The sequence below is a fragment of the Macrobrachium nipponense genome, chromosome 26 (assembly GCF_015104395.2).
Source record: "Macrobrachium nipponense isolate FS-2020 chromosome 26, ASM1510439v2, whole genome shotgun sequence".
Taxonomy (NCBI): domain Eukaryota; kingdom Metazoa; phylum Arthropoda; class Malacostraca; order Decapoda; family Palaemonidae; genus Macrobrachium; species Macrobrachium nipponense.
In genome coordinates, this window is record NC_087215.1 from 50,056,659 (window position 1) to 50,069,158 (window position 12,500).

Sequence of the window (12,500 nt, forward strand, 5' to 3'; positions counted from 1 at the left end):
GAGTATTTAGCGAAGATAACTAATTCCACTTCACCTCGGAGCCGTAGATGTGGTCTGTTCACGTCATTTAAGAATCCATTTTTTTATTTTGTTACGTAACATGAACGGACTGTCTTTCTTTACAACGAGGATAGAGTTACCGTAGTATGTTAATGATAGAAATTTCATAGTGGTGAGGACTAAAAGATGCCTCCTTGGTAAAGTATCTTTCAGCTGGGACGGACCATGTCGTGGCAACTTTAGACGGCAATTGTGATCAACAATTAATAGGAACGGACAACTTTTTTTTTTCTTAACACAAACATCATATAGGAATGGACAACCTTTTTTTTTTCTTGACACAAACATCATTTTCTGTAAGTAATAGTTGTTTAATAAGTGAGAATTAATGAAATATATTCACACAAGATACATATGAAACAAGGAGTTGGAGGGGTTATGACTTGCATGCGTAATGGATATAAATTTAATGAATTTCATACTTTTGTCACCTTATTTCCATATTTGCCCTTTTTGTCAAGGTTGAATTAGTGTCAGAGGGAATATACTGTTTCGTTAATCATGCTTTTATGATCATTTTGTTATCATAGAACACTTAGATTTTACCAAAAAGACATTCATATGTTATATATAATACACCCGCGCACATACATATATGTATATTTTTTTTTTTATTAATAAGAGTGACTGGAGCTGCATACTATATTGCTTCAGTTACTTACGTCATCATTATCGATGGTAGAATCTTAGTTACATTCTACTGTGTTTCTATACTAAAAATAAGTTTAACTCAAAATAATACTAAGTGGCAATATACCCATTATATAAAACTAAACCGATATTATAATACAACATTATATATACCAGTTAAACTGGTCATAATTTCTTGAAGAAACCTGTTGAAAGAAAATGCCATGTGCCACAGGTAGCTTCAATAGAGGTGGTGCCTTATCTATAATAAAGGTGGATACCACATTACTGACCATTACCAATAATAAGAGTAGCAACGTATCTGATTCCCTTCCAGATGACAGCATGGACTATAGTCATGGTATAAAACTCTTGAAAATGGACATTCCAAATAAATCTCTTAAGTTTTACTTCTTGTATGATATATTAACTGTGCATACAAAGTTGGGAAAGTTACAGGCATTTTTAAGGGATGAATTAATTAATCTTATGTCAATGAAATTCATCTGCAAAAACTCGTGTGTGCGAGCTTACTCACATACAAGCATAAATATACGCCGTAGATTAAATATAAAGAGTTTGGAGAAAATCCAACGTAGCATTATAAATTTATTGCCCAAATTTACGAGACTTTTGGTCTCATCTTCAGGGCTGTAAAATATACAAAATACACAAATTAAACCAGGACTCAGTATTAATATAAATAAAAATGGAATATAAAAATTAAATATTCTAAAAAATAATAATTAAGAATATAAAGTAAAATAAAAATAAAAAAGTGAAGAATGCTTAAGTCAGTACCTATCTCTATTGGAGTTAAAAACTGAGTGTCGTTCTCTGGTTTGGAAAGGAGGACGTCAACTATGCTATAAACAAAACTGTTGGACTAGATGAAAGGTATAGAGGAATACATTAATAATTTAGGTACATTCGGTACAAGTTAACGTGGCTGTAATTTATCATTTAGAAAGTTATTCACATATGTGAATAACTTTCTAAATGATAAATTTCAGCCACGTCAACTTGTCAACTTGTACCGAACGTACCTAAATTATTAATGTATGCCTCTATAACTTTCATTCAGTCCAACGCGTTTAAGGTGCAAATACAAAAAGTCATTCAGAAAACTTTTCCTGCTGTGAATCTCAAGTTAATAGCTAAAAATCCTAAAACTCTGGGTTCTTCGTTCTCCCACAAAGATAAACTCCCGGTTTTGATGCGATCTTTGGTGGTATATTGCTTTACTTGCCCGAAATGTAAAATCGGGAAATACGTGGGAGCCACCAAAAGATTGCTCAAAGCCAGAATCGATTCTCATCTCGGAGTCAGTCACCGTACGGGATGTAATTTGAAAACAAAAGATTCTCTAACATACGAGAACATTGTAATAAGTGTAAAACATAATTTTCATATGAGGATTTCCGCATTGTTACCCAAGAACCCAATGACTAGTCTCTCTCTGTTTTGGAGTCGTTGACAATTAAACAGCATGTTCCCCCATTAAATGGTCAGACCTCTTCCACAGTTTTGTTTATAGCTTAGTTAACGTCCTCCTTTCCAAACCAGAGTTTTTAACTCCAATGGGTATAGGTACTGTCTAAAGGCCTGTCCACACGATCGGGCCTTATCGGCGGACTTCCCCTCTAACGGGCACACTTGACAGGCAAACCGTCAAATTGCCCGGTGGGTCTTGTAGCAAAATCACCATGGTGGTGCCCGATGGCTTGAGCTTCGACCCTGGCAGACGTACTTTAACCATATACATTTCTTTTACTGAGCCATTCTTTGCACCATATTCTCTTCTTTCTTCTTTTTCATCTCACACAAAGCAATTATCATGCTACACAATGTCTTTTTTTGCGGTAGGCACCATGTTTATCGTACCGCACTGAACACACTACTGGCATCGTCGGGCACGCCCACCTCTCCATCGCCTCACCTGTGTGGACAACATTCACGTGTAAGCCCGCCAGCGTTGCAAAAATGCGGAATTCTTGAAGTTATGACGGAAAATAAATCCACGTGCGAGCACATCATTTCATTTTCATTTCCGATTTCCGTCTTACTCTGTCTGGAACGGAAAAAATTTCCGCATAGTTATCAAGGCTAAACAAATATATTTTGTTTTTAAAATCATCTTTTTATTTAGATATAACATGTATGTTCCTATCTGTTGAACTGACTTGTATTTACACCTAAAATAACAAACATAAATGTATGAAAATGGTAACTAATTTAGAATTTTGCTGTACTATGTGTTGGTTGTCGGAACCAGAATCCTGGTCGGGAAAAATTTATCCGTTAAGACCTCGCTTGTTACACACGCGAGTCTATAAAACGTGATGCTATGTATAAATAAAGGTTTTGCCTCGGAGGAAAAAATGAATGGCGAGAGAGCCAAGAACCGAAAGTTCTTGGCTCTCTCGCCTTTCTTTCTTTCCCCCGTGACCAAAACATATATATATATATATTTATATATATATATATTATAATATATATATATATATCATATATATTATATATATAGATATTAGATATAGATAGATAGATATAGATATTAGATATGATATATATATATATATATATATATATATATAAATTTTTTATCACAACACAGTGATAAATATACAATCATTAAGCTACAAATGTCGTTTAATGTCCAATTCACGCTACTTCGGAAATATTACATAAGGGGAATAATAAGTGATAAATGGATTGATACCTAGTGTCTCGAACACTCGACAGTACCAAAGCGCCTCAGTGGCGTGGTTGGTATGGTGTTGGCGTCCCACCTCGGTAGTCGCGAGTTCGATTCTCTGACATTCCATAAGGAGTGACATGTGTATTTCTGGTGATAGAAGTTCACTCTCGACGTGGTTCGGAAGTCACGTAAAGCCGTTGGTCCGGTTGCTGAATAATTGTTGGTTCCATGCAACGTAAAAACACCATACAAACAAACTCGACAGTACCCTCCATTGATTTCAGTGAACGTTCCAATTTTCGCATGCATTTCTTCATGACTCACATTTTTTTCGACAAATTAAATTTTCTGCAATAAAAGAACGTATAAAGTAAAGGAAAGCAAAAAATGTGAGTTGTTTTCAGTTCCGAAACCAAGGTGAATTTCCCAGGGCTGTTTTTACCTTCAGATAGGGGTGCCAGGGAAAATGAGTTCGATTCGTCTCGCTGTCAAATAAATCATAGACACTCCCAGTTGCCTCGCCTGCGACACCTTAATGTCACCATAAATCAGCTTAGTGTCAAGGTGAGACTACCTTCCGCATCCTTAAAATTCCTTTCATGTCATAGCGAATATATAATAGCGCGATATCCAGGCACTCCTTGAGAACTCCTAGAGGAATCTCACCTTATCAGCAGCACAGACCATGGCACCTCTTTGAGAACACCTGCATCAGCCTTAATGAGTCCTTCAGATGATCCCACGGTGATGACCACCCCTATCCAGTTCAGTATAATCACCTTTAACGACCCCTAGCTGTCATCAGCGCTTCATGCCACCTAGCTAGCAGGCCACCTACATATGCCCACCTGCATTAGGTCACAGCATCATGGGAAAGGGAACAGATTAAGTTTTCACACCTCTCCATCTCCTAGTGTTAATTTCCCTAGGGGCGTGATACCCTCGTTAACACCTCTCAACCCCTCTCAACCCTGTCACGGGTCATTGAGTTTTGATCTGACCCTAACCCTTTCACAGCTTGTAACTCCGCCTACTCTCAACCTCTCCTCTGTGATGCCGCTTCCATTGTTGTACCCTTATGAGACACACTTTCTGTCGAAATATTGCTCTCTTCCAGCACTACTACCCGGGGATTTGGAAGGTCTCCTTTGACGAAAAGATAATGAAAGCCGCCGATCAGAAAGCATCCAAGATGGCGGCTGCAGACGGGGATATATGGGTCCCGAGATCGCCCTTACAAGTAAGTAGGATGCTCCAATCACGATAGTCCTACGACCGTAACTATCACCGGACCCAGCTGTCCAATTCGAGTTCAGAGTGACTCATCCGGCCCAGTGCCTTGGGTCAAGCTAAAACCCTACAAGCCTTTCAATAGTGGACTCATACTCCAGACAAGTCCCAAACTCACCCACGTAACCAAACTCGTACCACAGCCTTGTGCGATCAGCAGTTCCAGTTGCACTCTACTTATTCCCTTCATAGCTTCCTCGACCATCATCCCACTGGCTCATACTACAACAAACATCAGGTCTACTGACATACCAGTTAATAATAGTAATAATAAGTTTTAATTATCAACTCAAGGCCATATGCATGGAATATGCAAAGAATAGACAATAACATACACAGTCTAGATACAAAAGATAACATGATAAGAAGAAAAAAAATTAATTTGCAATATGCACCCTGGCTGAGGTAGTATAAATGATGGTAATCAAAACTATGGTAATAACCGTAACAAAATTGAGAACAATGAAAAACTGAATGTAGGAAATCTATTTTGATTATAATCACAGTATTAATGAAAAATGAAAAATACTAGTAATAACAATATTCGTAGCATTATAATGACAGTGACAGATTGTGCAGATGGCACTTTGCAAAAACAGAGATTAAGTCATTTAGGGAGCAAATGCCGCATTTTCCCATCTTCCCCACAATTTAGATCTTCGTGCCTCACTACTTAGGATGCTTTGTATGAGCGAATTGCTGCTGTTTCACGGTCGGGTGATCAGACTGGACATTGTTCGCCTTAAAGTGATTTTTAAGTTGTTCAGGTGGTTTTTTTGTGAACATCTGTGTGGCGGAGTGGTAGTAAGGAGTGTTTGCGAGGCGTCTCAAAATGTCATTGTGAACAATATTGATACGTCTCATAGTCTCTCGGGTGTACTTCGTCCACAGGGAGCACCCATAGATATTGTAGCAATACGAGCAGAGGAACAGCAGTTTCAAGTCTCAGTGACAGAAGGCAAACCTCCGTGCAGTCATGTTGCCAGTTGTACATAGTTTACGACGCCTCTGTTCTATGTCTGCCATATCTTAAGGTCGTCCATGATAATGTGACCCAAATACGGGAAATTCGTGCACGAATTCCAGCCAGTGGTTTCTGAGGAAAATTTGTGATTCTGCAATATGCTTAAGCGATCTCGGGGGCAGCGACATGCACTGGGTTGTGGTTTCATTGTACAGGATATCAAATTCCTCTGGATATTGGCGGCAAGTGTTCATGAGCCATTTGAGGCCTTGCACTGATGGGGAAATCAGAGCCATATCGTCAGCGTAGTAGAGGTTATTTATAATTGTTTCATTGACAGTACATCCGATTGTGAGTGAGTTCAGTTTGATATTCAGGGCATCTGTGTACGTGTTAAACAGGTATGGAGAGATAATGCTCATTGCCCCCCTTTTAGGGAGCAGAAGGTGTATGACAATACGTTACTCCATTTGACACAGAATTGCCGTGTGGAAAATACATTTGACGCCCAAATTCCTGGTGGCTTTCGTATTCTCGGGGACGAACGATGCGGTAATGCGGAATGCTTATATGAAAACACCCAATGTGCCAAAAGAACTGTATTTACAATTTGATCCAGTGTCTGTAATTGTGGTTCCCATTCCTAATCAACTTCTCCATTCCCATTCCTAAATCCTCAGTCTCTTTGAATTTGTTTTCGCAAGTTCCTATCCAACTGAATTGTGACCTATTGCTGTGACATAATTATTCCGTGATGTGTTATAGTCATATTTTAATAAGTGATTTAGTTGTGCACTTGGCAATAAGCTCTGAGTAAATATTTTGCTTGAAACAGTGTAAAATTGAGTAAGGTTTTGCCTTGCACTTGCAACTCAAAGCATAAAGTAAATTCCTTACAATATTCTTAACCCCAGTCGCTACAACTCTGAACATCTTGCTGATTTACCAGCAGTGCTGTTATGTCTACCTGAGTGCCCAGCAACAGTGTTAAACAGAAACAATTGCCAATTGCACATTTTAAGTAATCATAGATGCTATTTTGAGTGGTGCTTTTACTCCTGCTGTTCTGTGTCAGACCCATAAAAGGAATTCCCGTTTTACTTTTTCATGTTAACCTGTTGTGTCACTAGTTAGTGCTCATAACTCTGTTTAATTTAGCCTGCATGCCATGAGGTTCAATAGCAAACCCTGAAGCGCCTCAGTGGCATGGTTGGTATGGTCCTTGCTTGTCACCTCGGTGGCCGCGAGTTCGATTCTTGAGCATTCCATTGAGGAGTCAGAGATGTGTATTTCTGGTGATAGAAGTTCACTCTGACCCTGATCCCGTTGCTGAATAACCACTGGTTCCATGCACGTAAAAACACCATAAAAACAATCAAACAAACAATAGTAACCCCTGTAATATCCCTTGCATTTTAGTGAAATTATACTTAATTTTCGTTGATGCATAATGTTTTCTTTTGAACCAATTTTGGTAGTTTTAGTATAATTTTCATAGTAATCACTTGACTGTTTTCTGCTTGCTGCCTCCCATTTTTGTTGGACCTACATAGTCATTGATTAAGATTAAGTTATGCTGTTGCAAAGTCATCGTATTTTAACCAAGTCTTGATTTAGGCAGTCAGTTGAAATTTTAACCCATGAACCCAACTATGTATATATATATATATATATAATATATATATATATATATATATATATATATATATATATATGTGTGTGTGTGTGTGTGTGTGTGTGTGTGTGTGTGTGTGTATGAAGTATAAAAGCCCATTAAAACACGGCCTATATTTCGGTGGACTGCCTTCCACACTTATCAAGTAATGAATGACAGAGAGAAAGTTACATTTGCGAAATATGTAGTGGGAGATATACCTTAGGTGATGCCTGGAGTCACCGGTAAGCCGACGTTGGTTCTGTTGTCTTAATCCTCTTCATCGTTGGCTTAAGGAGATATTGTCTATATGGCAACGTTGAAGCGGATTAAGACAATTAACAGAATCAACGTCGGCTTAGCTGTGACCCCAGGCATCACCTAAGGCCATATCTCCCATTATATATTTCGCTAAGGTAACTTCTGTCATTCATTACTTGATAATGGTGGAAGTCAGTCCACAGAAATATAGTCCCCAGCTTTAAACCACTGTTTTAATGGGCCTTTTATACTTGAGACATACCCTGTTTTAACCGAAGAATTTATATATATCTATATATATACACAATACATACATATATATATACATATATATATATATATATATATATATATATATATATATATATATACATATATTATATATATATATCTGACTCAACACGAGACTGAACCCTGGTCTTTCAAGTGCAAATCCAGGGCTTTAGCAATTCAGGCACAAAGGTCTTAGAAGGAATTAGATCCTGAGTTCTTACATACCCAAGGTTTTTCCCTGGCAGGCGACTAAGGCCTAACTCACCAGTGAATTTTACCCAGTTCCCTGACCCATCAAATCTCGAATTGCTAACATTGTATTCGACTCAACCCTTTCACTCCGAGATATTATAGAAATGAATACATGGGAACGTGTCTGTAGAAAGAAATTACTGACTCACCACGGGACCGAACCCCTGTCTTTTGCATGGGAGTCCAGAGCATTAGCAATTCGGGCACAAAGATCATAAAAGTAGCTGGAATCCAAGTACTTATGTAACCAAGGTTGGCGACTAAGGCCTATCATACCTTGGGTATGTACGTACTCAGGTCCTACTCCTTTTATGGCCTTTGTGCCCGAATTCCTGGTGCCCGGACTCTCACTCGAAAGACCAGGTTTCAGTCGCGTGTTGAGTCAGAAATTTATTTGTGAAACACGTTCCCATGTGTTCATTTCCATAACAAAAGGAATCCTATAAGAAGGGACATAAATGGGCTTCATCTTCTCTTCGAGGTGAACCTTTTGTTCTAACTCGTAAGTTAATTCTAATTTATCCCCCTTCAGTGGAGCTATATCTGCAAAATCAGCGATAACATCACCTTATTTCTCTACATATTCTTTATAATCAGCATTAGCTAAATGAGCCTTAAAAGTCTTGTCTCCTAAATTGTATATCTGCCTCAGAAAATTCATTTTGCTCCCCTACAATAGCAACAGAATTATCATCATCGGCTCAATCTTCAAAATCTAAGATGTATTATGTATTTTTCTTATACTTCCTAACTGTGTCATTACAGTTCAACAATTCTATCCATGCACTGCCTATTGTTATTTCACTCACAGAAACCATACTCACTATACCTTTGAGCTTTTGCTTCCTTCAACAATACACACCTGTTTAGGCATTTTGGCACCTTTCAACTGAACCCTCATTAAACCAGCCATACTTAACTCTAAAATAACATCCTCTACCAAAACAGCTTTATATATATACTATATCCTCTGGCCATCAGGCACAATAACTCCTTGAAACTGATTATTTACCTCAGAATAAACATTGTCATAAACGTTACCCCTATTAGCATGAGTACTACCCCTGTTACCATCACCATCACCCATTTCATCAACACCCACATATGGGGGAAAAAAAAAAAAAAAAAAAAAAACAGGAACCACAACGGTTACACCTCCAATCCCAGTATGTACAGAGATTTTTATAACAAAAACTTGGCTCTATAATTAACCGGTTACCAAGCAAAAAACAAATATTAGCTGAACACAAAACTTTCAAATTATACGCTTGCACTTCACAAACCTCTTTTGTCTGTTTCAGTGGGTACTGAGAAAACAACAACTGATAAAAACCATAATCCAACAAATTATCTTAGGAGAAAGATTTGGAACCGAAGTCTGTGAGGCTTCTTCTTTCTCTGAGCTTTCGCAAGAACTTAATTGGGAGAAGCAACTAACTGCCTTTCCGATATGCTTAAGTTCACTTTACCTGGCAGCTTGAACTTCCTGATAAATACTACTTTTTAAATATGTAAAAATGCGCTGCCGAAGTTTCCAGTTTACTGCACAGCGAATAATGCTGTATGAGAAGCGTCCATGAATCTCAGCCACGGCCTGGTGGTGGCCTGTCCTAGAGAGCTGTACGATTAAGGATAACTTTTAACCTTAAATGAAAATAAAAACTACTAAGGCTAGAGGGCTGCAATTTGGTATGTTTGAATATTAAAACAGCTGAATTAAACGCTGTCCCTTTCACCACAGGGTTTAGCTCAATTTCATCCTCCAAAAGGTCAATGTGACATAAATATTTTACCTTTACCTCTTTGACTGACCGGCCTCCCTTTGAATAATCCCCCTTTATGAGCTATCTCACTTGAATGATAAAACTCTGAAATGCAGGTTGAATGCTATCCCATTTAAGAGACGGACAAAACCGCCAAGGATGATCAGAACTTCTACATTTACTACAATATTTAATTTTGTAAAACCTCTTAATATGCCCTATCCTATTGCAATTAAAACAACTGAACCATGGCATCTGATCCACAAATTTCCTATCTATTAACTTTGGCAACAGGGCCGCTGCAAGCAATATTAGGATCTCTATCAGTTTCTACTTTCCCGTAAAAACCGCCAGATGCAGAGGGAAAATCCCCTTTTGGTACCTCATCAGAAGTTCCCTTTCAGAAAAAGTACTAACAACTAGCGGGCATTTCGGCATATGCTTACAAACCTGAGAAAAAATTATTGCCTCACCTCTGTATTCCTATCAAAACTATTTACTACAGCATCAGGGACAACAGAATGAGCCTAGAAAAACTCAACAACTTCTGAAAATTATCCAATGAGATAGTTTCGTGATTTACCCATTCAGACCGTCTCAGTTTCTCTACTAAGTCTCCTGCAGGTAAATGAAGTTGAGAACTAAAATCAACCAAAGACTGCCGGCTACCTCTGGTTTAATAAAGCCCCCTTAGACCCATGGGCTATCCTAAGAAATTCGTGTAGATCTGAATAAGTCCTACAACTGGCAAATTGATGACCATGACAACGAAGACTCAAATCCCCATTTATAAAGTCTAATAGAGACTCATCTAATCTGAACCCCTCTTTGTCATCTGTAATTCTCTTAATATTTAGAAAACTGTTAACATCCTCAATAAAAGACTGCACTTGTTGTGACAATACACCTCCATGATTCCTTGAAATGGACGATCTTCTGTTATAATTCTAGCTCTCTTCTTCAAACACCTTGCTAAAACTTTGCAATATCTTGAAGTCGATCCAATCCCTCTTGGCTGATCACAAATACAAAAAGTTACAAAAAAACTCAAAATAAAGAATGACTATTTATTTCACACTCACTAAAGAAAAAAAACTAAAGAATAGCAAAGGTAACTAAAACAGATGAAAGGATTCCCTCAAAGAGTTTCCGTACAAGACAAAATTCCACAAAATCAAACTCCCATACAAAAAAAAAAAAAAGAAAAAACTACAAAAATCAAAGTCCCTTTTCTCCCAACAACTAACCCACAATTAAGTCACAACTCCACGAAATAAAAAATACACCCATGGGCTGTGGCATAGTCGATCGCATTTTCAACGGCATAAACAGGACCCCTATCAGCCCACCCTCAAGAAACGAAAATTAGGCCACGCCCCAAGTAAAGAAGATGAGACTAGGACAAGAGAAAGAAAGACAGAAGACAGGAGAAGAGTAAAAAAGCTATGTTCCCTTACCAGTACTCAAAGTCTCCCCTTCCACTTCCCCCAAATTCCCCCATAAACCGACCCCTCCTTGCTATGCAAAACCAACTGGAAAAACACTAGCGCGCACACGTTTAGAAGTGTCCGCTTCTCGACTCTGGTTACTAAGTCAAGATCGCAGCGTTCGCATGAATCCCCAATCGCAGCCTCAACCAAAGCACCCCTTTACATTCATATATGTCAAAAAAAAGCAGATAAAATACATTCCGTTGTCCACAAAAGCATGCAATATCAGAAAGATAAAGAAGCATTGCCGAGATCATAACAACATGACATGGGATGTTCCTGTCGTAACCTGAGAAAAAAAACAGAGTACGTAACGAAATAACAGAGTACGTAACGAAACACTTACATTCTTCCGTCCCCGAGCCTCTCCATATCGCAGAATCTATACACCGAAGAGAAAGAAAACTTGTCTGAAATAAACACACCTGCACGTATATATATACACACACACCAACGGTCGAAATAGCCTGACTAAAACACACCGCGCTTACTGAATTCTTGCCCAAACACCTCCAAAACAAACCAAATTCTAATATCACGGATAACAACGCAATAAACCCCGATTCAACATGACCCATAACTAAAACACACACGTCCCTTATTGAGACTGGATAGGTGGCTTAAGGCAAACCCCACCTGAGATATATTGCTGATACTATCAAAAATTTCTCCTCACGCAGGATTACCAACTATTGCTTTTCCCAAACCTAAATACACAAATAATCAGTAACATATCTCTTCAGAGCTTAGGGTTGCCATATCTGAATTGTCAAAATACAGGACGCTTCCCTCTTGAACGGCCCCCCCCCCCACCCTTTCCTAGTAAAAAAAATGCAATTTGTATGATGTATCACTGATGTGCACGCGTTTGTATGATAAAATAATAAAAAAAACTTACCTTGACATAAGGCTGATTATCTTGAATTTCTATTTAATCTTAATTTAGGTGCAGTCTTATTTGCTCATTATGTCTGTGGCTGCATGTTGTGTGGCGTCTGCCCATCCATATTTTTGAGATCTGATACTTTCAGGAGACCTTTATTGGATTTTATGTAGTTGAAGAAGTCACTGCATGATGTCTCATGGAAGTTGTAGCAACAATCAACTTATTCCTCTCTTTTGTCCAATAACTTTTCATGAGTGGAAATACTCGCTCGCTTTG

At 38.3% G+C, this 12,500-nt stretch overlaps 1 long non-coding RNA gene across 1 annotated transcript in view; it reads left to right on the forward strand.

The window, feature by feature from the left end:
* LOC135199813 (uncharacterized) overlaps positions 1-7,045 on the forward strand; it is a 255,532-nt gene extending 248,487 nt beyond the window's left edge. The window contains exon 3 of the long non-coding RNA XR_010311128.1: positions 4,509-7,045. This is a non-coding gene — a long non-coding RNA (uncharacterized LOC135199813). The remainder of the gene's footprint in view (positions 1-4,508) is intronic.
* The last annotated feature ends 5,455 nt before the right edge of the window (positions 7,046-12,500 follow it).